The following is a 25242-nucleotide window of genomic DNA, read 5'->3' on the forward strand; positions in this document are numbered from 1 at the left end:
CAGGGAGAGAGAGACTTATTTGTTATAGAACATCTTAACCATTCTGTAAGAAACTAATTCTGATAACTGGTGCTACTCAGGGCAAGTACACCATTACAAAAATCATTGCGTTTGGGAAGCCTTGTATTTGGTACTGCTGAGGGAACGTCTCTCCTTCTGCACCAATTTGCTGTGGTGTCAGTGATACCCGTAACAGTGAAGTGATGGATGAGCTTCTAAATACCTCTACAGCTTGACTTTAAAAAGTTACTCTGGCTAAGGTAGTAACCAATTTGTAAAATGAAGTGAAGGAATTTCTGCTTTTGGAGCTTGTTATTTACAGATGCAAGCACTTGCAAGTACTCTGATCCAGAAAAAAAAAAAAAAAAAAAAAAAAAAAAAAAAAAAGATGTTAAATAGCAGGCAAATTTGTGCCTCTGGCTTTTAGGGTGCATAAGACAAAAATGACTACCAGTACAGTGGTTATTACAGAAGATACGAAACCTCTTCATGGATTTATTTTCTACCAAAACATGCTAACTCAATAAAAGCAAAAGCAAAAGCATTTGGAATTCATTATGTTTCTACAGTTTTCTATTGTAACGACTGGATTTCTTATTAAAAAAATCCTATTTTACATTTAGGAAAAAAAATCCAAATTGCAATTAAGTATTTTGATAACACTGAAACTAACACAGTGATAAAAACAACCCTTTGGGGTTTAAGAATTCATTCCACAAGAAATTCTGCATGTTGTCTCATTTCATTCTAAAGTCTGATTCCCACCCTTTTGATTAGCTGTGCTGCTGGCCTCTGGCCATTGTATTTGTATTGGGAATGCTTTCGAACTCAATCGGAGAGTAAGCACATAAAAAGTCATCTTCTACTTGTTTAGTACATCTCACATTGCCATATGTGTCTCTACTGGAGAAAACTCCATAAACTTACAGTTGCTGTGTTGCAAAAAGGAAGAAGCATTGGTCTGCTTCGCTTTGAAATTCTAATTCTATACTAATTTTATTTTTTAGTGCCAATAAAGCATAGATATTTTTCAAATACAATTTTAAAATGCGAGCAACTTTTTTATAAGTAGTATTTCTAGCATCTGTATAAACCTATCAAAACCCCATTCTTCCACCTGACAAGTTTGATGGATTCACACATTCTACGTGTCCTGAAAGCTGAATGTGTTTTGAGGCCGCCTTCTGCTACGGACTGAAAATGGAAACTCCTGAAGATGGGATCAAAGCCAAAGTAAAAAAATAAAAAGATCTTAACACAGAAGTATCTGCTTATGAAACAGTAGCAAATCTGAGTCAGAAACACTGGCAGCAGTGGATTGAGCTGTAGGATGCCCTGCAGTGGGAGCTAAGATTCAGTTTCATTCCGTTGTTTGAAAGTGCAATGAGGTGTACTGACCAATTCAGATTAGAGAAAAATCTATTTCTAGTAAAAATGCTTCCCTCTGTGCACAAAGGCTGGATAAACAGGATTTACATCTTCCTGTACCCTGAAACCTGCCTGGCAGCACAGCTTGTATATGTGTCCAGCCCACCACACTCGCAGATCCAGTGGCTTACCTATGCCTTGCAACAGGATCTTGAAGACTTTATAAAGTAGAATCTATGATCATGCTCAGAAAAGCAAAACAAATCAAGTAAATGGGTTGTTTGGCTTTTCTAGATGAAAATTGTTTGTTTGATTATTTTTAAAAGGCTTTGGTACAAATTTAGAACCAAAAAGTGGTCCTATAAGAAAGAGGCTTTCTCTTTATCCGACCTGTAGCACACTAAAAATCCTACTTACCATTCAGTGATTATTACATATGCAACTTGGCCTCTTTTTTCTATTTCCAAAGCCATAAACTCTCTTACAATGCTGAAATAGTTGTGGAATGGCGATTCACAACTAAGGAGTAGCAGACCTGTTCCACTACCTGAAAACATGTAGATTTAGGTGATAATTCTCAATAGGAATTGGATACATGCATTTCTTTTACTTCTCTTTTACTGAAATACATTTAAAGCTGAACATAGGCAGTGAAAGTAACATGCACCAGAAAGCTCTGTGGGAAAAACTGAAGTTCACTGTAAGCATTTTCTCACCTGTGTGGCTCCAGGCAGCATCTACAAATTGGATAAATATTTACTAAAATGCAGAACAATGAATGCTGTGAGCAGAGAAAGTTTTACAGCAGCAGCTTAGACTACAGGGGAGAAGAAGAAGAAGTGTTTAAAGAAGTCACAGTGTCATAAAGAGATGGTAAGTGGTATATAACTGCATGCCTACAGTTAGTGTTGGCAAACATTAAGTCCTTCTAAGTATTTCAGATGAGAGTATTTTAATTTATTTATAAACCTCACCTACTCTGAAATTTTATTAGTCTGCATTCCACTCCCAGGAACAAGTTCCAAAGAGCTGCAGGAGCACAGAAAAGGAGACTGATGTTTTTGGAGCGAACACAGTGGCTATAAAGTAATGCCACTGAATGAGGGGTGGTATCTTCTTAAAGACGAGATGGTATCAGATGCAGGACAGAACTGTTTGCTTTTCAGTTAGGGGCATAATGCAGCAAAATGTACGTGAGAGGACATGGGCCTACACAAATGTTAAAACTGGGGTCTGAATATGAACAATGCACATCAGAGTAGTCAGGTAGTAAAAATCAATACTAAAATATAAGAAGTGGCATTTGTGGTTGCTCTTAGTGTAGGCTGAGGCTGATCCCAATTGAAACATAAATGTTCTCTTTTTCCTCTCTCACCACTATGCTGAAATCCACCTAATACTTCAAGAACAAAATGTGATGTTTCTCCTGTACCTTCAAGTCACACAGGAAATATTTTAAATTATTATCTACAGTCTCCCCCCTTCCACGTTTCCATGTGTGAGTTTCTCACAGGACTAACTATAAAATTTTCATGCCTGTATTTATGCCCCAGTGTGCAGTCCAAGGAGTGGAGTGGTGGAAATCCTCACCCAACAAGGAAAAGTTAACCAGTGCTCATTTTACTCAGCTCAAATTTTAGGCTGCAGCATTATTTTCTTCTTCATATTTAAAGAGTGGTGATAAGGAAGTTATAACTGCCGTGTATAACAGCCTATAGATCCTCACCTACCTTTCTTTGGGAGTTACATCACATTTATCTCAGAATGTCATTCTTCCACACCTTACTACAAATGATTCATCCTGATACTCTCCTGAAGCCTATAATAGCTAACTGTGAGTCAAAGAACTTGAATTTAAGAAATCTGGATTTCAAGATGAATTCATGTTAGTTTGTTGTCTCTTCTGAATAGCTGTCAGTTCTTGCATACAGTTCCATTTTTTTGTAGAGGCTTCACAAAAGGATGCCCAAATTCTGTAAGTGAAAAGAGGACTAAAAAAAAAAAACGAAATTAATCTCCTATCTTGGAAATTAAATGCCCAGCACAGAATTAAGGCCTGCAACACAGTTCCATGTAATAACAGAAACTGACCTTGAATTTACTTAGCTGCAAATATAAGTCAATTATTAATTCATCAGTTATTTATCACTGGCATGGTAGAGCAAAAGACACCTAAACTAGGATTTGCACTGGAGAAAGACGAAGCAACATATTCACATCATGGAATAATTTTAATTATTTTTTTTCCTCAAGGGTATTATATTGATCCAAGCAGAGACAGGGACCATTTTCTTTCCAACTCTGTTTTTCTTTCTTGCTAGTGAATTTCCGAATGACAATTAAATAGGACTTTAATTCTAATTAAGTGTAATTTTACTTTTCCGTCATTCATTCAAACTGTGATTACCATGACACTGCCTGCAATAATACAACAAAATGGGATAGGGAAGGGATATCAAGAGATTATGTAGTCCACTATTTTGTTTCAAAGCAGGAGAAACATGCCGTCACTGTTCATGTCAGATGCTTGTCTTCCACGGTCAGTAATAGGCACAGCCAGATAATACTTCAGGGAGAACAGCAGAAAGAAATGTTACTCACAGGTGCTGCCTGAGAACTGAATTGCACCCCACAACAAATTCGACTTTCTGGAGAGGATGATACAGTAAAACATGAAGTTCATCTCTTAACACTAACTGTCCTGCAGTGCTTCTTTGGTCCATTTCTTAGCAAAATTATTAATTACTCAAGGTTAGGCCTAGTTTCTTCACTTCTTTTCTGAGGATTACGTGATATTCACTATACAGATGGCTACAGAAATTGAATGACAGGATAAACCAGCCTTGAGGATTTAAGTTCAAAGGGGAAGAATAATGTCCCAAGGCCCCTTTTTTTTCTGAATCGTTTTGTGTGGGGAGTAGGACAGGGAGGAAATGTTCATTTGTTCATTTCATTCCTTTCATTCAGAAGACAAACAGCTGTTTTAGCTGTCACTACGTCCAGCCTGATAACTGTAAGCTTTGTTGGTTGTCACGTTACAACTAGGAAAACTTTGCTCACAATATGCTATTTCAGGCCTGCTGGTCTGTGACACTGTCTTTTGAAGTTAGCCATGCACACATCAAAAAGCTAAATATGTTAAAAATCATTGCATTGCCTTTATTCAGAAAGCTAATGCTAATCTGAGTTGTGTTCCTACTAAATCCGAATGAAAGTTACACTCCTTTTTTTTTTTCTTTTTGTCTTCATGGGTGGTTATATATGTTCCTAACTGTTTATATATATCTGATTAATATATATATATATATATCTACACATACATATGGCTTACTAGCCAAACTGCAGTACTGTAACATTCAGTTCATCTCTTACTATAAGATTTACCTTTAACTAGAAAACCAAGTGTGTCATGCCAAGTCCCCCAAAGTAATATGACTGGACTGGCAGAGAACTTGCTAAGTTGTCTGTTTTTTGGAAATTCAATACTTTTCATGAACTTTATTTCACCTGTGTTAACATTATTGGTGTCAAACAGCCAGCAAATGAACTAAGGCACAGTTAACTGAGCATCTTAAAAAAGACCAAGAATACTGAAGCAAGGCTAACAATAAATATCTATAAATAAAGAAAACTAAAAATAATGTTCTGTGCCTCCCTTTTCTCATCACATACAGAAAGAAGCCACGGAAAGAGCTGTGCTTAGACAGAGAAAACATCTGTGACATTTTCCATTGAAATAAAAATACTGAGTAAAATCAGTCAGGCAAAAGGGAATTTCTTAAGTTACACATTTAAAGCGATACTATTTGAAGATCTGCAGCTACTCCCATAAGTAAGAGTGAAACCTTGCTACTTCTCTACTGCTCAGTGAAGCACTGATAAAACTTTCAATGTGATATCTGATGCATGTCCAGTTAACGCATGTGTGGTTGCACATCTATGTATAGCAGCCTGTTAGCAGTTTAACACTATTCCAAATTACTCTGAGCCTCAATTAAGCTGTTTATTTTCAGTCTATGACTGAATATTCCATATAGAAGTCAACGGAGCCAGTTTAGACTTGCTGAGAATCTGGCCTAAAATTTCTTAGCCTTAGCTGTTATGGCAGATATTTTCAGCAACAAGTAGACTGAAAAAATAAGACTTGCGTCCCACAGTAACTATATTTAATCGGAAACACAAATAAGGTAACTTCCCAAAGATGCATCATTAGTGATAGATACAGAGTCATTAAAGTGTTTTTTTTTTTTTTTTTTTTTTTTGATAACCCAGGCTCCTAATACAGACCTAGCATATTTCCTTCCTGCCAAGCTTTTTGCAGAGGTAAGCAGGTAATTACTGACTGCCCTCTCCAATAATAAATTAAAAATTTGTCCAGCTTTCTGCGATGCAAAGCCTCACCAAAGCTTAGCAGATCTATGGAAAACAGAATAATAAGAGCATACCATGAGGAAGAAAAGGCTCTCTCCACAAAAATGTGTAGGAGTATCTCTGTTTACCTCAGCAGCGCAGAGTTGCTGGGAGTAGACAAACCCGGAGACCACCTTTTTAAAGGGATTTGTAGCTTTGAACAAATGCAATTCACACCTTATCTGTCCATCTGTAGGATAATGCCCGAAGCTGATCTGCACTTGATGTGCAAATGCTAGGTCTAGCATTTGCATGTACAAGTGATATGCAGGGACCCATTTGCACTTACATATGTAGAAGATGACATTTGAAAAACTGGCTCCTAGAATCATTCCTTCTGTGAATGTTATGCAGCCATCTGTACAAAAGTTAGCAACCAAATACTTTGCCATCAGCAGAGTGTTAGCCTTTCAGAAATGACTGGTTGAGAGAAGTTTTTTTTGTTGTTGTTTTTTTTTTTTTTGTCCAAACTTCTTTTCAACAAAAAACTGTGTTTTTTAATTCAACTAATAGAATTTTTCAACATAATGTAAATATGTTGTTGGTTTTCAGCTGAATCTTTCCTTTTCTCACCATTGCCAAATTTGATTGATCTGATAGATGTTAAGCATGTTCATGCCCAGGGACTTCAGTTTTCTCTATGGTACGATGATCAGGGATTCTTGTGACAAATCCTAGCAGCTCAGCAAGAGAAGTGTGATCTCACAAGGGGCTGTAGCTTGTGAAAAAAAACATTACCTCAGACAGCAACAAAGCATTTTGCCAGGGTTGGGGATTCATGGGTGAGGGGGCAGAAATCAAGGTTCTTTTTCTTACCCCTCTTCCAAAAGCATAAAAATAATACAAGGAAAGAATTATTTCTACATTCATTTTCAGTGATTCTGAAAATACAAACTTGCCACAAAGCAGTGCACCTTTCTTCCAGATGAGAACTATTCCAGGACAAAGATCTTTTCCAGAGAAAATTATTGTGACATATTGTCAAATAGATAACTTTACATTAAGATCTATGTAAAGGCAGCTGCTCAAGCCAGTTATAAACTGGTCAGCACTCTGTTTTCAATGAAATATGCTGCCACTTGATCAACAACATGAATGGACTAAGGGTGAGATGAGAGAGGCATGAAGGCCACGGCTATGGATGATGAGAACCACATGTGGAATTTATGGTCATGGTCTATGCAAAATGCTCTGTATGTTAAATCTACCAAGAGCCACATTGTTGAGACTCTACAGTACACCCAGTTACAGATATTAAACATGCATGTTGCATGTTAGATTACATCTGACTCAAATAACCTAAACACAGGTGATAACCAATGAGAGAACCCATCACAGAGTCATGAAAACAACAGTGTGGCAATTTTACAAAATCTGCTGAAATGGCACACATGTTAGGACAGGTGTTCTCTACCTCCACACTCTATGCCAGAGAAATAAATTAGAAAGGTGGAAGAGCGACTTTTATTTCTCTTTTATTAATCTGTGCAAATACTCATCCATTTTTATCCCTTCTCATTATTTATTTCATACGAGACCAAGGTCACGTGTGCGTGCATATACACAGATCAGAGAGATGGACTTCAGTGAAGCATAATCAGTTTTATAATTTCTTCTGGAAATACAAAAAATACAAAAATGAGGGAGGGAGGGGGATGAGAAGGCCTTTTACGCTTTGTCTATGTATTTAGGAACAGTTTTGATCTCATTTACACAAAAGCAAAACTTGTATCTGTTGAATCAAACAGAACTTCAACAACAAAACTGAAAAAAAAAAAAAAAACTAAAGAAATATTGCTGTAAGCCAATGTCCTTCTACTTACTTGTAAAGCCTCTCTGGAGAGCCAAGGTGCCCAACAAAGTCTATGCTCCATTTAGGAGATATTTAAAATTTGCCATTTTTTCTTCCCCACATTTCCTTCACATTCTGCCTTGTTCTTTACAAGAATACTTAATGCAGGAGTGAAGTCATCTTATCTCATTTTTGTAGTGCTTCTCCCATCCTATTTTCACAGCATTTTATGCATACTTTTTTACAGAGTGAATTATTACACAGGATGCAAGACAATGACAAATCATGATCTAGAAGCCATTGGACTTGGTATTTTGTTTTGCATTTGTTTGAAAAATGAGTTTGGTGCCCAGTCCTGCACTTACAGCTGAAACCAGTCAGCAGTGCTTTGTTGTTGCTACCAGAAACCTTTCTGAGTCAGATTTTAGGGAAAAAAGGACATCAGGTACATGACAGCTTTTATGAAGTATATGTTTAAAATCATTTCCCCCTCACCAGACTGACATCCATTTCCATAGAAACAGAGGTGGAAATGGACCATTAATATCCACCAGTCAATTTAAGATACTAGCGGTCAATTTCTATCACTGAAAGAGACTTTGAATTAGTGAAAATGGGAGCTCTAAAATGATACTTTAAACAATCTTTCCATGTGTTTTTCTGTGCTAGCCAGGTTCAGTCTCTACGGAGCAGAGTCACAAAGTCACTTGGAGCCAGCAGGGAAGCAGAGGATGAAGATGACTACTCCAGATCACATAAAACAGCTGGAAGTAAAAAGCAAAACAAAAGGCAGATGAAACTTCGGGGTTCTAAAATCCCCAAATTAAAATGCTAATTTTAAATTGCACAGACTTGTTTTTTAAATAATGATTGTTTAATACCTTTGTTTAAAAAACAAATGCTCAAGTCCCTTTAGCAACTGCAACTAGACTTCTCAGGATTTCACTGTCCTTAGAAAGGTGCTATTATAGGAGAGAAGCAGGCATCTAGGTCACGGGGATATTTATTTAATAATCATATATACTGTGACATGTTGTTTTACCAGTGCAATTTTCCTTGAATGGCTTAAAAGAAGCAATTCTGAAGTATCTTTTGCTATGTAATTGCAGAATGCTGAGCTATAAGAATGCTAGACTTAAGGTCTCCTGAGATTATGGCTTAGCAGCATGGTACAGATACCGAACCTCACATTTCTTTTATTGTGGTGTAGCTCCATTGCCATTAATGACATTACTCCTGCTTTCTAAGCATGAGAAGCTTCCTTTGTGGGAAATCAAGGCAATCAAAACCAGTTTTGCAGTGGCTGCTTTCAAGCCTAAGTGTGCATGTGTTGTGCTCTATTTGCACATTACATCAACCACAATATTCGACTACCATTTTTGCTCTTGTGTCTGTATGCAGTTAACAGTCTACATTTTCTTTCTGGAGTTTGCAATCACTGCACAAGCCTTTAAAAAGTATCAGAAAGGAGTTTGTGCCGCAAAATCATACTTCTACTTGAAGACAGAACAGCAACAGTTCTGCATAACAGTTTGGATGCCTGGGGCTCAGGAGCTTCCCCTCTCTTTGGATGAGTTTCACTCCCCCCACAGATGGTTAAAGGATGAAAATTACATGCTTAGTACTTTTTTTTCAGGAATTCTGCCTGATTTCTACAGTGCATTGATATAAAGGTCAAATTCCATCAGCTTCTGCCAGAAAATTCTCTGAATTTTGTTATTTTTTTCCGAGACACAGAATGAAGCAGAACACTTGCCTGTAAAATATATCAACTTTGGGGGGTTTTGTTAGTTTCTTCCAAAAGAAGCGTTACCTTTGCATATTGTTAATTTCAGTAGTTAGCTCCATTATTTCAGCATTTACTCTTCAGCATTGGGTTGAGTCCTTTTTTTTCTGTCTCCATAGCTCTCAGAAGTGAGAAAGAACATCGTGTTCCTGCGGACTGCCCAGGACACATGCTTCACAGCTGTGCCAAGTTTGCAGCTGACCAATTGGCCTACATTGCAAGAAGACTCATTTTCGAAATTTACAATCGTTTTTTTTAATGTGTGCCAGATAGGCCGATTCACTGTGAGACTTCTTTGATTTTATTGACGTTTAGAGCCTCATCCAGTTCCCAGTGAAGTCAATGGGTATCCTTCCAGTCCTTATAGCAGGACTTGGATGAATCTCTAAATGGGCAGAACTGTTTCCCGTCACCTTTTTTGCCTACTGCAATTCAAAGGATCTCTGACCACCTCATTTTGTAACATCAGACAAAGACAACTATCCTGGAATTTAAAGGACTTGCATGATCTCCAAAGGTAGCTACCAAATTAAAGGTTGCACCTGACTTAAACTAGCAAATTCCCCACAATTAAGCCTTTCTTGGAAATGGCAATACTGATGTTGTTATTTTGTTTGATCTGTCACAGAAATAATATGTACCTTCCAGAATCCTAGGTCCTGCTCCCTGGAGATGGCAGGTTGTCCAGGTGAAGGAAATGCATGAAGAAGCAAACTTTAGGCATCTAGTCTAAAATATTAAAATGCAATTTCATTAGTAGAATTTTTATAACAGTGGAAGCAGGCATAATTCAACCATAAAATGTTTTGATTAGAGTTTAATATCTGAAACTATTTCAGACTGAACATTTCAGTTTACAGAGCATATAAACAGACTTCTGAAACTCAGCATTTGCAAAGATGAAATCATAAGCTGGAAGAATCCAAACCCAGATGACATTTGAGTCTGTAGCCAACAATAGCATCCACTCTGCAAAGGAAAACCGACAGGGGAGCAGCAATGTTAATACATGTGCTTTAAGCACAAGAAGCTTGTGGACTGTACATCCTGGGATGCCACTTTCCAGGTAAGTGCAAGAAGAAAAAGAAAAAGGAAAAGGAAAAAAAAAAAAGCGCAGTTTAAGGCTTTTCATTCCAATCATTCACCAAGTGTTGGGAGGAAATGAAAGAAAATGAAGCTGAATAATTCCTTTCCCCATTTGCTAGGGAAATTCTCTTTAACAACTTGAAGCAGCTGCATATTACTATGGCATATGTAGGGAGGAAGGAGGGAGGGAGGTAAGATAGCTCATTTGCTGTAGGAACTGGACTTTTTGTACCCTACTTTTCTCTCCCCGTCTGGATCTCATCCTCCCTTGCCTCTACAGCCATTATAAGGAAAACCACAGGAGAGCTATATATTGAAATGATCAATTCTCACAAGAAAATAAAATAATATTTGTTCCATAGAAGAGTCAGAATACACCACTCCTCCTCCTGTACTTCTGCTGAAAGATCACAAACACCTAAATAATTCCTGCACAGTTCAAGTTGTCACTCTCAGTACTTTGTGGTATCTGAATTCAGGGATGCTTAGGACCATATACATTCCTTAAATTTATAGATCTTCATGCATATCCATTTGGCACAGCAGAGGTTCTTAGAGTAGCACTCCTGAAAATAAAAACCAAATCAGAGATAAAGTTTTCTGTTGTAGTCACAAAGGGATGTGACTTGACTGAAATGGAGCTAAACTGGGGTGACATATCAAGAAACGATTTTAGTAATATCTACAGGAGCATGAAATGTTACCAGAAATATAAGCATGGAAGAACCACCTACTATGCTGTTGTTGAAGGCACTGAGAACACTCTATATGGATCCATTTTGGCATGAAGATCATGAACTAGAAGTATAATCCTTTTCATCCTCACTTTGTCTACAATCTACCATAACTGAAAGTGTATTAGAAAAACTGGCAAAAAGTACAGAAGTGTTTTTCTACGTTTCTGCAAAGAAAATAGGAAATGCTATGAAATCAGTTAAGAGAAGAATTAAGTCTAAAGACAAGTAATTATGGAACAAGAGGTATTTGACCACAAGAAGAAAAGAACAGATTTTCTCCCTCTTCCCTCCCCCCCTCCCCCAAAGAAAACACGTAAAGACAGGATAAAAATCTATGTCACTGCAATTGTTAACATCTTCTCTCTGAAATGGTTTTAATTTCCAGTTGTATCATTTCCCAAAGAGAAACAAAAGAGTCAGTCACAGAAAGCTGACAAGATCATTCTGTCTTGAATAAAATGACAAGGCCAAAAACAGGAAAAGCAATAGCCTAAGACCCCGAACATATTTCTTCCAAGACAGTTTATTTTCCCTTTACGTTACTTTGCCTTTGCAGGCCTTGCTCTTATCAATCTCCATTCCCATTCTTGCCCCCACCTAGACAAAAGAAGGTGAATGTAAGGAGAAGGATCAAGAAATGACTTTTTATGAGCCATTACATCTGTGGATCTGCAAAGTCTACATTTTGTCACTATGTCCAAAGTACAAAATATGAAAATAAAGAAAATCTTCCTCAACTACTGGAGTTATTCCATTGGCTAGCTAAAGCAGTCGTTGTTTATTTATAATACAATACCATTCAGAAGGCTTGTCCAGACTGAAGTTTTGTAATCTTAGGTACTGTGTAAGCAGAAAGAAAGGCGTCCTGTCCTTGGGGCAGGAATTGTAAGGTGAAATTAGTATCCTGAGATTTGGTAACCACTGAGGTAAGAGAAGAACAGGGAGGCAGCAGCTAAAACATATGCTAAAAAAGGGGACTAAGACACACAAGTCACTATTTCTGCCTAAGACAATGACCACTTCACTTTGACAGCTGATACTGTCCATGGGTTAAACAGCACATTCAGTTGTTTTGTCTCCTTGTCTGAACAAAGGAGTGACTTATACAGTGGGAGGGTGTGAGCATGAAAACTGCCAAGTGTGAAGGCAATGCAGTGCTGCACCTGGGGAATGAGGTAGGTGACAGGGAGGTACATATGTGTAGCGTGTGTGTGTGTGTGTGTGTGTGTACAAGCTTGCACAGTGGCAGGGAGGCCATGTCATACTTCTTGTTTTCTGTTAGGAAGGTTTCTTTGCTGTGCCCTCTATTTCTTTACTGACCACTAGGTCATTAATAGTAGTAACAAAAGAGTGAGGCACAGTACAGACCTTTAAATTCATTAGCCTCTATATACTATGTTTCACTGAGTTATTTGGGCAGTAGATACTACACCAACATACTTTATTTATTTCTTGGAAATACACATGTTGGAGAGGGGCCCTGGGCCACACACCTGAAGAAGAGAACCAAGACTGCTGGCGCTGACCAGGGCCTCCTACCTCTTTTCTTTGTCTCAACTACACCTATGAAAAGGAAGAACACAGAAAAATATCCTTAGGACATTGCACCAGGGAGTGTTACTGGTGAGGACACAGCATCCATTTGACTCTGCAATCACCATTGTCTGCGCTTACATTCATGCTGCACATCTTTAAATGGAAGCATGAACTGAACTTCAGGACACAAGGAAATGACCCTAGAAGGTGATAAGCACATAGCTCCTCTGAAATCCCAACTAGAAGAGCAGGGTTGCTTATTCTGATCATGAAATCCTGTTTTTAGGAATATTTATGAAAAGATGAACCAAAATATCATAGAATCATAGAATGGCTTGGGTTGGAAGGACCTTAAAGATCATATAGTTCCAATACACCTGCCATGGGCAGGGATGCCACCCACTAGACCAGGTTGGCCAAGGCCCCATTCAACCTGGCTTTGAACATCTCCAAGGATAGGACATCCACAAGTTCTCTAGGCAAAAGATTTGGGCAAAAAAATTCCCTCTTAGCTTATTTGTACCAATGGAATCTGTGAATCCTGTAACAGTTCAATCCTATAAATGTTCAAAGAATAAATGAATGGTTATGTTTCTGAAATACTACTAGGTTCCATATGGGCTAACAATTTGCTTAGAAAGTGGCTGATAAAAATCCTAGACACAGAAGAGGAAATTGTAACTAGCTCCTTGCTCAATTATTTTTACTTTCAACACTGCCTCAGATAATATTCATACATTTCCCACTGAAGAATTCCAGCTCTCTTTCTCATAGATAAGCACACCCGCAGCCAAGACGTTCTCATAAAAGATTAAAATTTCTTCCCATATCAACAACAAATTAGTCATTCATTTTCACACTGTTGCACTCTGGAATCAGAAAAATATAAATTATTAAATATTCTTATACTCCATTTACAAAAGCAACTATTTTAGTTAATTGCTAATTTGAGCATGGCTTAAAAACAAATGAGAAAATGTACTGTAAATGTTAGCACTCAAATATATAAAGTGGATTCTACCAGGAGAATTATTAGAACTTAACAGGGAGATTTATTTGAGGGAATAATTCTTCTTAGAAATATCTCCTAATACAAAAAAAGGATTTGCTGAAGACTTCATTTTCCTAGATGATAGTATAAAAATGGATCAAAGTATTTAAGGTAATGTTTCTGTGTTATATATGGCTTATAACTAACACCACATTTTCTCTCCTCATATAGAGCAGAGTATATTTATTGGCAGACAGGAATATGGCTATGTGCACCTGTGACTATTTAAGAAACCTGTCTGGTAGCCCAATGATTAACTCCAATGAAATCTTATCTATTGACAAGATGAATAATTATGACAAGTCACTTGTCAAAGTAACACTTTAAATTCATAACATTGCAGAAAGGGAATCCTTTAAACAGATCCATCTGCATCACACCCTGTTACTAGCAATGAACCCAGATAAATAAATCACCCCGTGGCATAAATAAAAGTTGTCCCCCTGTACTCTGCTCTGGTGAGGCTGCCCCTCAAGTACTGTGTTCAGCTTTGGGCCCATCACTACAGGAAGGACATCGAGGCCCTGGAGCATGTCCGGAGAAGGGCTATGAAGCTGGTGAAGGGCCTGGAACACAAGTCCTGTGGGGAGTGGCTGAGGGCACTGGGGTTGTTTAGTCTGGGGAAGAGGAGGCTCAGGGGAGACCTCATTGCTCTCTACAGCTACCTGAAAGGAGGGTGTGGGGAGCTGGGGGTAGGCCTCTTCTCACAGGTAATTAGTGATAGGACTAGAGGGAATGGCCTCAGGTTGCACCAGGGGAGGTTTAGGTTGGGAATTAGGAGACATTTCTCCTCCGAAAGAGCAGTCAGGCACTGGGACAGGTTGCCCAGGACATCACCATCCCTGGGGTTGTTTAAGGAAAGGTTGGATGGGGAGCTTAGCGACATGGTTTAGTGGGTGACATTGGTAGCAGGGGGATGGTTGGACCAGATGGTCATTTCCAACCTTAATGATTCTATGATAAATAAATTCATGCTGGTTCACCTCAGCTGAGAATTTTCAAGTGGTTTTCATCAGGACCTGACACAAGGACATGGGACCATGGGATTTGGTTCTTTTGTGGGACTGCCTATTGCAGTGGTGTTCTAAGGAATAGTATGTCTTTTCACATGTAGGGTATGTCCTGAAATTTTAAGTAATGTTCACTGGAATGTATTCCACCCAAAGCTATCATCCAAAGTAGTGGACACATAAATAAAATACCAGTCAGCAACTTTGTGGCATGACGCAGAAGGCTGCGTCTGCCTCTGAAAACAATCAGTTCTATTAATTAAAAATTATATTCAAACATTAAAGCTATCCCATATAAAGCTCTTTTTTTCTTATTATTCATGAATCAAACTCCTACTGGATTGAGTTGGTGATCCATCACTGTACCACATCAGGACCTTGTCCGGCTCTTCTGTAGATGAGAGGGCTCCAGCACAAAGCTATGGCCACGTGGGGTGGACAGAACAGGTTGCATGCATGACCATTTATACTCAGATTACAGAATAACCAAAGGCAGGTGAGAATCCAAGACTGCTGAATTGGCAAAAACATTAGACCCACCACCCCAGGTCTATATTGCACTGGCACCTATGGGAAGAAAGAATTTGTATGCTTATTCTGCTGCTATAGATCAGATGAAGGATGAAGTTAGTATGCCAAGGGTGAGCTCACTTGCAACAGACCAACTATGCAGACTCCTAGCGGGTCTCTCACCTTTGCTCTGCTCTCTCCAGTGGACCTGTGTGTTGTTTAATGCAGCTTAATGCAGTTTATGGAGCAGAAATTACTCCCACTAGCTGGAGTCTAATTGCAGAGAAAGCACTGAGGGCTACCACACTTCCCTGCTCTACCAAACAGCACCACTGATTCAAGGCCACTTTTGCTAGTCAAACCCTACATCATTTAACAGGGAACACGAAGCCTCCAAAAGAAAGAGCGCCATAACAGTTTCCAAGACTGGGCATGGCATAGGCAGTTTCTGTGCTGGGCACAGAGGGGGAACTGGTTTTCCACAATGCAATCACATTGATTATCAATATCATTGGAGTGGAATCTGATCCAAGTCCTTTGCCCACCTAAGATCCCACTGGTACATCTATCCACAGGGCACAAGACAATTTAAAATTATGTGGTCACATCTATTGCGCTGAAGACAACCCTACAGCAAAGCTACTGAAGGAATCTGTCTTTTTAGTTGGAAATGGTAATGGAGGAGAACTCTTTTCCTAGAGTCACAGTGGCTTCATCACTCAGCATAAGCAGTCTTGTGTAGATCTCCTTTGACTTGAGATAGCCAGGGTAACACACGGAAAATCCTGCTGTCTTTACAGAGGGAGAGATGATTCTTGCATGAATACTGAAGCTTCAGAAAGAATACTGGCATACGAAGTGAAATCTATTTCAGAATACCTCCAAAAATTCTCTCTTCAGCTTTTTCTTGCCAAGACTCACTAAGATTCCATGCAGTACTGATATTGTATGAAATATAGCACTGTGCAGGAAATAAGCTCACCAGGTTTACTAGAATTATTTAATTTCCGTTTTAGCTGTTATATTATTATATGGGGCCCAGATACAGAGATCAGACATCTATCCAGCCTGTCCTTGTTCCCACTAGAAATGGTGGAATAAAATCAAGTTTGTATTATAGGGCCACAGTCCTTATATTGCAATGCCACTCTTTATTAAAAATCCAGAATATGTGATACTTTCCAATTCAAAATAAGGTAGGACTCCCAGCCCACAGTGTATCTGTAAACTCCTTGACTCTTCCTTTGAATGCTTTTTTTTTTTTCAGCTCACTATTCCATAGTACAAGAGCTGAAATGCTATTTCTAATGTTCCCTGCATTATTTTGTAGACCAAGAGCAATCACGAAAACAAAACAAAACCTAAAAAATTTAGACATAGGGGAAACTTTCAGTGATTGAAAACTGAGATGGATACTGGGCTGTAAATTCAGCAGGCCCTGCCTTCCCCCAGCCATAGAGCACAGCGCCATCCTGCAGCACGTACAACACAACACTGCTCACCCAAGCCCCCTCTGCTTTTCTCTGCTGAAAGCAGAAACACTGGAAGAGCAGCTGCTTACAGCTTCTCTCACAGGTGTATCTACCACACATGTTCCTATAACTCAGTTTCCATCTGGTTTGTATTAGCCACATTTTTGCGCTTCAGCTTCTTCCATGTTGCTATTATTAAAAGCAACCAAGAGCCAATTGTGTCTGTACCAAGGAAACTAACTCAGGCAGGGCATATCACAGGACCACCCAACCCGGAGTTTGTCTGGGTAACAACGAACTTGTGAGTATCTAATTACTGTGGCATGTAAAGGTCTCTGTGCAAGTGTACAAACACCGGGAGAAGCCACCCCCTTTGCAGGGATACTGGCCTCCCTGGACCACAACTTTCTGCCTTCTGGCCTCAAGTTGGAGGGGAAGTAGTCCTCACGTCCTGTGGGGCAACCTGAGATGGGGGATTTGCTTCCCGTAGTCTATTCCCTGCATCCAGTCCCCAGTTTTCAGTTGTCACAATCCAAGAACAGACAGAGCTTCAGAACATGTCATGCTGTCCTAACAGCACTTCCTCTCGTGATCTCCCAAGAAAAGGTTTGCTGTACCAGCAATTCTTCCATGCTGCATTTAACCATGATGGCTCTTGCAGTGCACCTCACCATATCAGTCTGTTCCCACAGCCAATACATTTTGTTATTTCCTATACCCAAGCCATCATCATCTTCTGCTTCTTCTAAATCTTTATCTCTAGAAGGATTTATGAAAGTCAAACGTTTTTTGTGTGTCACATTCACAACTTTTTTATGTTGGCTGCTGTCTCAATCCATTTCTGTACTGACTTCAGGCTATTTCTTACATCTTCAAGGCTGTCACAAGATCCCTGTGAGATCTGACTTATGATATGACACAGCTGATGAAGTACAAGTTCCCCAAATTCCTTTGCTTTAAAAAGCAATGCTTCAGGAAACGGGCCAGAGGGCAGTCCCATCTCTTATGATGCTGGTGACCCTACCACAAGCCACAGTTGAATCATATCAAGGGATCTCTTTTCAGCAGCAAGCTGCACGAATAAACTGCACTTCATAACATCGTTTCTGCTTCAGGGAACTGGCACAGACAAACAAGTACAGTGACAGAGCAAACCCTCCTCCGGGCCACTTAACTGACTTCTTCATCATGATCGGAGGGGATCCTGGTATCTCGGCACCAGCCACTGATTTTTGTTTGCAGTCCAAACCCATTCCCATCCAAGAACAAACAAACAAAAACAACAAAACCCCAAGCCTCTACACTAGTTAACAAATACTGACAGGAATGACATGGCTCTGTTCTAAGTCCAGTTCACTTTCTTTTAAATGTTACTGGAAAGCTCTCCTTTTCCAAAATGCATTGCATTGCCAAAACTAGAAGTGAAATACTTGTTCTTATAAGAAATGTGCAGCAACAATGTACAAATTGGTGGATAATGGGCAGAAACTACCACCCTTATCTTTGAATTTCCATTCTTCTCCCTAGACCCCAGAACCTTACTTCAAAACTGTGGTATTTCCCCCCTTTTCTTTGTGGTTTAACAGATAAAGTCAGAATGGGAGGAGGTTTCACCACTTTTGCTAAATGTAAAAACATTACATTATTCTGTTACTCTGAGGCTTGTAGATAGGATGAAGATGACAACTGAACACCAAGGATAGCATTTTCTTGTTCAGCTAGTAACAGAGGACTTCTTTGGTTGGCTTTTTTTTTTTTTTTTTTCCGTTTAGCAAATAGCTGATGGAATTGTTTTGATATGAGCTCTTCACGGTTTTAGCTCCGCTCTGTTCCCAGAATAAATTTCTTATTTTTTTCTATTATTTTTTTCAAAGAAAGTAATTCCTAAACTATTAAGTTTATAATGAAATATACTAACTCAAATGTATTTGTCAAATACTACTTTTTATATTCTTAAAAAGGTGTCCTAATAGCATATAACAAATAATTGTCCTTATGGAAATATCAGATATAAATACATTGAGTTTACTACATTTCAGATGAAAATAAAACCAGTTCAATTTTCATAGAATCACAGAATCACAGAATCATTCACTTTGGAAGGGATCTCTGAGGGTCATCTAGTCTAGTCTCTCCAATTTGCTCCAAGCAGGGTTAGCTTCAAGGTTAGGTCATGTAAACAAAAATGGGTTCCAAACACTAACTTATCATATAATCGCTTGTTTTACGCTAATATTTATTTAATAGTTTTGTAACATTTTTACACTAAGACATATTTTCTTGTTGTACAGAAACAATGCTGTTGCTACAAACAACACAGGCAGATGACAGGCACAGAAAAGGAACAATTGCGTGTACGTGTGTGTTGGTGTGCATGTGCACTGGGGAGACCCATGATGAATCACACTGTCCTGTAGCAGCAAGGTGGAACTGCCACTTTTAATATTGCTCTGCTGATCCTACTGGAGAAGAGGTAGGAAGCAGGTAGAAATAGTAAAGCAGTTTTCTGCCATGTATTCTCACTTGAAAAAAAGTGAGAGGCAAATGTTCTCAGCCTTCTCAATTAATGGAGACTTAAGGGAGGCTCTCTTTCTGAGCTGCACTTCGCAGTACCTACACGATCATTTGGGGCTTGATAGAATGACAGCTGTCATGCTGTGCAGCCAGAAGCCTTGTTGCTGTGCAATTAGTTTGCTACAGAATACCATGATTTAGCTAATTAATCATATTGCAATTTCAAACCACAGTTTAGAGAAATGATAGCTCTGGCCCATCAGATTAAACAATAGATTCATTTGTTTAATGCTACAACAAAAAAGAAGTACCTTCCTAGCCCAACCAGCAAAACGAAACTGAATATGCTTTTCTGCTGGCCCTAAACTCCTACTAACTTCACAGGATGAGCCCTAATTTTATATTTGCGTCCTAGAACTGTAATTGTTAAAGATGTCACTCAAGATGGATTTTATGTAGGAGCAACAGCACATGTTTCTGCCTGGCAGAATTTGGATTATTCATGCCCATATTGCAGTGAATTTTGCAGGCTCTACAACAACACATTGAAATTGGCAAGTTTTCCAAGGCTTGGTCTTACATCTTAAGCTCTTTGTAAAAGAAAGGAAGGTGCCATCTATCAAGTACCCATACTGAGACTTACTGTGATCAGTGACTCTTATGAATAATTGATTTAAGGGTCCAGGATATCCCAGATGATTGGTAATAATGTGATCTCTTCCACCTTGACGTTATTGGAAGAAACCAAGAAAACTCTTACTCTGTAGAAGCTGATGCAACATGACTAGATGGTCCCTGCCTAATTTAGACTCCATCTACTTCTCAGAATAAGCTCACTACTGCAGGATGCAAATTTCCATGGGATATGATGTCAATGCTGAAACCTACAAAAGGCATCTTTAGGGAAACAGTCTCAACAGAAAACACATCTACAGATAGCCAGGGAAATTTTGACACGTTATTACTCACGGGGGTCTTATTACTCCTCGTGGTTGTATTTGGACAGTCTGATCAACATCAGGTGCACAAATGATACAGCACACATGAAAACTTCCAAGATTTCTGTTCATGCTGCACCACTTGTCTACACAGAAGACATGAGTCTTGCACGGCTGTCAAGGCTGCACTTTTCTATCACTTAGCGTACAAGCACAGAAAGAGCAGAGGAGGAATTACTCATAGATTTCATAAAAAGCAGAATCTATGTTTATGTAATTTTATATGGCTGGAAGATAAACACAGATGTTGCATTTGCAGATATGATATTTATAACGCTATTTTATCAATTATGTTCTGCTTCAAAGATGGAAAAACATTGTCTATTTATTTGTCTTAATAGCCTGTAGATCTGAAAAAATAATTCTGTTAGATTTAAAAAGGCTTCTCGGCAAATGAAAATTTTCATACAATTCAAAATTATGAGACTAGAAAAAAAATACATTAAAAATCAACTTCCAGATGATTAATAATAGTGGCTATTTTAAGCAAAATATTTTGAAGACTTCTAATGAGCATAAAATACTTTCTGGCTGTGATTTGTGCACAGAAATCTTGTTTTCTACTAATTTTGTGTTTTAGAAATGTGTTCCAAAGCATACTGGAGGAACTGCTTGCTAAAAGATAAAATTGCAAAGGTATGGCCTTCTGCTTTCACAGCTACAGTATTCTGGTTTTCGAATATCAGGTGTGGCCAAAGGAGTGATTTTTGGGCCACATGGACTGCTGGTGGAAAAGTTTAGTTAAGAGAAAGTATGATTTGTCAGGGTTTGTGTCTTCTTCAGAAAATGTGCATGCACTTTCAGAATGATAAACGTACTCCAGTGGTCACCTATTCCATCTCTCTGGCCAAGGCAGGACAACCAGAATCTAAGCCAGGAAGCTGTTTGACCAGACTGCCCCTACCTAAAAACCTTCCGTGATGGAGATCTCTCCACCTCCTCAGTCAATGTGTATGTTAAGAATGAACAAAACCTGTAGATGCCCACCATAGCATTCACCTCGTAAGTGAATCACAAACTGGAAATATCTGTAAATGGAGATTTGGCTGATTAGCTCAGATACGGACATTTATTGTTGATGTCAGGTTTTTGGCCAAGTAGAACCCATTTTAACCTTCCCACAGAAATGGAATAAAATGCAAATCAAATTGCTCTGCTATGTCCAACATGACTGGCACGCTGTTAATCTGCTTCCTTCCCATTTTAACATGAAGGCTGTCAGGCTTACTTCTCTGATTTTTAGTATTATAGTGAGCTTTGCCTCTCTCTTTCCCAGATTCCTCTCTTATTTTTAGCTCATTCTTTCCCTTTATATGCTAAAATTCTCTGAAGCAGTGAAGTAACTTGTGTTTCATGCTACTGTTTCATCTTCTGAAACACATTTAAAACCAGTTTTGGGCAGCAATGTTTTCTTCGTGCTAACTATGACAGAAAAATAGCGCTGTTCTCAGGCATTGGTACTTGTCCTTCTTGTGATCCATTTTATTTATTTTGTATTTAATTCATACCTACCCTAACTATGGTCACTCCTTTGGGAATTTTACATGAGTCACTTAGCAATGTGTGCTAATAGAACTGCACACTTACGCTGTGTGAATTCATTTTCACCTTGAGGAGCATGAAAGAATACAAACATTGATTCCTTTTCAACTTCACCGTTCAAATCAGCTGGCTGAAACCCCACTGCTACAAGATGGTATGGTGTTATGTCAGGAGTCACAGGACTGCTCTAATTTAGTAAATGACATATGTCATCAGCATTTGTCACAGCTAAGGTAGATTTCAATAAAATTCCCTTGCACTATCTTGTCTACCCTTGCCCAAACTATCCCAAGAGATCACATTCAGCACTGAGAAAATCCACTGAACTAGGTATCTTACCTTACCAATGGATTTGCCTTCATATCTTAGAAGAAATAGAAGGAAATCTCCCTACTTAAAATGTGCCAGCAGAGAAGAAAAATGGAGTTTGCCAGTTATAGTGACACAGATCTGATGCCCTGTGAACTCTATTTTCCCCACAGATCCTCTTTGTTGACTGTTTGCATTTTTTCCTCTCTTCTCAATCTCCATACTTCAGTATTTCCTAAGATCAAGCTGAACTTTCTTTTCTGGTACAGGAAAGTGAACTTCCAGGGTAGATTCCCTCCAGTGCTGCCTGACCTTTAATACAGAAAGCTTGCCCAGAGGTAAGATATAAAGGCTCAAAACAACTGCAAAAAAACGCTCATTTTTACATTGCATTCTCCGATGCAGCCTCTAGCAGAAATGCTCTCTAGGTGATCTCCTGATGGATGGAGACTAAAGTTGTCTTCCTTAGCAAGCACAAGCCTTTATGGCTTGTACCTTCATAACCCTGCCCTCTACCCATATTTCACCTTTCTGTCATTTCTTCTTTCCACAAACAGTCCTGGTTACATTTTGCCAATAACTTCCAGTCAAGAAATATTCTTCTCAGGAAATCTGTACCTAATCAAGCATGTCTAGGTGCATTACTCCCACTATAAGCTTTATATATAAAAGCTTTATGCAGTCCTCAAGACCTCCTGGAAAGCAGCTGACTGAAGAAGGACCCAGGTTTTGAACTTATGAATCCTCCTCCCATACATATCCAGCCTTACACCAAAGTACTGCTTTGTAATGTTTTCAGTGCAAACATCATTGCATAGCCTTCAACTACCACGATTACACTGGGGAAATGATCCCTGAAGACACTGGCATGATGCTGGGGTCTGTGGGGAAGGGGGTGAAAGGGAGCTGGAGTTACCTTGGTAGAGGAGTCACACCAGGCCCAACAGTAAGCACTGCCTACTTTCTCTCTTCTGGGTTTCTTTCTCTCCTTGCTTAACAGAGAAAAAGAAGCAAGCCAGGTGCCTCAAGTGAACTCAAGAGTCAAGTTCAGGGAGGAAATGTGGTAAGGAAAGCATGCTCCGCTGCTAGAGAAGGGAAGAAGGAAGGAGGCCCATTTGACCCTGCCCTGGAGGCTTTCCCCTGCAGTGAGGGATGCCATGCCAGCAGGGAGGGAGCGCAGCCACCAACTCCAGCTCTGCCTTTCACCTGTGGGACAAGTCTAACTGCATCAGTTGGGAACCATTACTCAAGAGGCTTTTAGTTCCCTTAAATACCCATTGTCACGCCAGTGCCCAGGACTGGCATTCCAACCAGCCAGTCTGTCTAATCCCCTTCAAAATCAATGCTGTTTTTGCCCTCAGCAACAGCAAATGCCAGAGACAGTAGTCTGGAGAGAAGAAACGGAACATTCTTTCTTAACTCTGCTTCTGCCTGCATTTTCAATCCCACGGAAAAATGTAAGAGATGAGAGCCGTCACTTCCCTCAACAACCTTCCGCCGTAATTAAATTACAGCAATGCTCTTGCTTACATACAAACACCAGTCCGTATTCCAAATGGACTGTTTAGTTTAAAATGCGTTCTGCATGCTTCGATTGCCAGATAGGCTAACGAGAGCATTTTTACTGTTTCCCAGGGACTGGATCCTGCAACCCCATGGCTGCAGCCTTGCAGTGCTGTCACACCCTTGCGTGGTCAGATCCGTGCTGCTATTCCAAGAGGGCTTAGGAGCTGTCATCTTCTCTCATCTGCAGATCTGAAGTGAACTGGGTCCTAATGAACCAACACAGAAAGGATTAATAGGAGTCAGGAAATATTCCAGTGCCTCTTGGAAGCATGCAAAGTTAGGAACTCAAAGGGAAAAACACAAAAATAAAAAATCGACTCCAAAGCATAAAGAAGAGGCCACAGAGGAGTATGCTTTAAAGGAACTATAGCTGATGAGAGATTTCAATTTCTTCTCCACACTCAGTACAACCAAATTTCTTGGCTTAGAACATTTTCAGCAAAAATACCTCCAAAAGCATGAAGATTGCAGAAATGCACACTACCTCTACTGTACCTCACAAGAACTTGTCACAGTGTGTTGTAGTAAAACTGTTCTCACTTCTTCTCTAAGCTGCCTGTGATCAGACCATAAGCTAACTTGCCCAGCCGCTAAATGAAAGCCAGGCTCTCTTCCCTTCCCCTCTGGCCAACTTGTACTTCGCTTTCCATCGTAAGACTTCAGGCTGGAGAAGACTTCACCAGTCTGTTTCCCACACAGAAGGGCTGATCCCTGCAATCTGTCCTAGCAAGTAAATCTCTTGCCTGTGTCCTCATGTCCTGCCTTCATAATCATGATCATCTTTATTTACACCTCTTTAACACCCAGATTGTCTTCCTAAAACCCCTGGTGAGCACAGCTGCAAAAGCCATCTCTTCAGCAAGTTGGCTGGTTCGAGCTCCATCCTTTTTTGAACCCTTGACCACAGCAGCGCCCATTTGCGCCACAGATGCCTCGTCCTTACTTTTGAAGGCCTACATATCTCTCATGTAGCTTCTTTTGGTCGGGGCATGCTGGGCACTTGTGTTCACCATCCCACAGCACTGTCGTCGATGAGCCTTCAGCTTGCCTCTTGCACGGCCGCCCTTGCACTCACCTCCCTGCATGTGTAACACCTGGGCCTAAATCACTTTCTCCCCTTTCACAGCGACACCTACAAGGACTGACTCACGGTAACATATGTACGCATATTTAGCATCTAGAGATAAATACAGGCCTGTCCGAACACAGTACGCACACCTCAACAGCACGATTCTGCTGCTGCAACCCCGCGGTGCTGTGTCACGCCCTCGTGCTGTCAGATCCACGTTAGATTGTGAACTCCTTGGGGCAGGGAATATGTCATTTCGTTCTGTTCCGCACGGAGCCCGGCAGACTTTGGCACCACAGGACGGTAATTAACGCTATCACCCCGAGATCTGGGCTGCTTCAGACAGCCACCACCCCCGCCCATTCGGCTCTGCTCTCGCTAGGCCGGGGCTGGCAGGCGCTCGGGACGGTCGCCGGGCTCCCGACGGCTCAGGGCGGCCAAAGGTTGGCGAGCGGAGGGCAGGGCAGGCCGGGACGAGCCCCTCGA

At 39.9% G+C, this 25242-nt stretch overlaps 1 long non-coding RNA gene across 2 annotated transcripts; it reads right to left on the bottom strand.

The window, feature by feature from the left end:
- Positions 1–7545: 7545 nt before the first annotated feature.
- Positions 7546–25212, bottom strand: LOC121061907. 2 transcript variants are annotated; one of them, XR_005815327.1, is made up of 3 exons: positions 24904–25212; positions 9998–10085; positions 7546–8334 (listed from the first exon to the last, which is right to left on the bottom strand). It is a non-coding gene; the product is annotated as an uncharacterized LOC121061907 (long non-coding RNA). The 2 variants fall into 2 exon arrangements; XR_005815326.1 differs by lacking the exons at positions 7546–8334; positions 9998–10085 and adding an exon at positions 23665–23893.
- Between the last annotated feature and the right edge of the window lie 30 nt (positions 25213–25242).

Source organism: Cygnus olor, chromosome Z (assembly GCF_009769625.2).
Source record: "Cygnus olor isolate bCygOlo1 chromosome Z, bCygOlo1.pri.v2, whole genome shotgun sequence".
Taxonomy (NCBI): domain Eukaryota; kingdom Metazoa; phylum Chordata; class Aves; order Anseriformes; family Anatidae; genus Cygnus; species Cygnus olor.